General features: G+C 38.2%; 1 non-coding gene across 1 annotated transcript; it reads right to left on the reverse strand.

The window, feature by feature from the left end:
* Nucleotides 1-461: 461 nt before the first annotated feature.
* LOC121204344 (small nucleolar RNA R71) lies at nt 462-568 on the reverse strand. The gene has a single exon (XR_005899271.1). It is a non-coding gene; the product is annotated as a small nucleolar RNA R71 (small nucleolar RNA).
* Between the last annotated feature and the right edge of the window lie 502 nt (nt 569-1,070).

The raw sequence follows: 1,070 nt of genomic DNA on the forward strand, positions 1-1,070 counted from the left end.
AAGGGCATTATTATTACTAGGGAGATAGGTGATAATCAGAATAATCGACTACCTCCTACAGTTGCTGCAAATCCCATAAATCCAGATCATCTTCCTGTACTATGTATGATTATGCCAAGCCTACTCTAACTGGGGCTAAATCAAGTATTGTGAGACCCACCATTGCTGCAAATAATTTCAAACTGAAGTCGAACACTATTCAGATGATTCAACAATTTGTTCAATTTGATGGTTTGTAAGACGAAGATCCAAATACTCATTTGGCTAATTTTCTGGAAGTCTGTGATTCCTTTAAGATAAATGACATTTCTGACGACGTCATTCGCCTACGGTTATTCCCTTTCTCGTTGAGGAAAAAAGCTAAACAATGGTTGAATTTTTTACCAAGAGGTTCTATCACTACATGTGATCAAATGACTGAGAAATTCCTACTGAAGTACTTCCCACCGGCTAAAACAGCCAAGTTGAGGAATGATATCACTTCCTTTGTCCGGATCAACTTAGAGACCTTATATGATGAATGAGAGAGATGCAAGGATTTATTGAGAATGTGCCCTCACCATGGGTTACCTCTATGGCTACATGTTCAAACCTTCTAAAACAGTTTGAATCCCTCAACTAGGTTGTTGATCGATGCAGCAGCCAATGGAACTCTGAACAATAAAACACTTGGAGCAGCTTATGAGTTTATACAGGAGATGGCACCGAATAATTATTAGTGGCAAGTGATGAGGACAAAGCTAATGAAAGCAACCGGTGTCTTTAATTTAGATGTAGTCAGCATGTTATCAAATTAGGTAGAATAGTTAAATAAGAACATTGATGGTTTATATGTTTCTATGCAGGTACATCCGGTGATGTAATGCGATATGAATGGAGGAGGAATGAATAATCCAGAGTGTCTACCTTATGGTCCTAGAATAGAGAACAAACAAATAAATTATGCGGGTAATAATTCTATGCCTCAAAATAACCCTTATAGTAATACCTATAATGCAAATTGGAGGAACCATCCCAATTTCTCTTGGGGTGGTCAAGGAAATTAGAGAGCACAACCCCCTCCAGGCTTC

Source organism: Gossypium hirsutum, chromosome A07 (genome assembly GCF_007990345.1).
Source record: "Gossypium hirsutum isolate 1008001.06 chromosome A07, Gossypium_hirsutum_v2.1, whole genome shotgun sequence".
In the NCBI taxonomy this organism is placed as follows: Eukaryota; Viridiplantae; Streptophyta; class Magnoliopsida; order Malvales; family Malvaceae; genus Gossypium; species Gossypium hirsutum.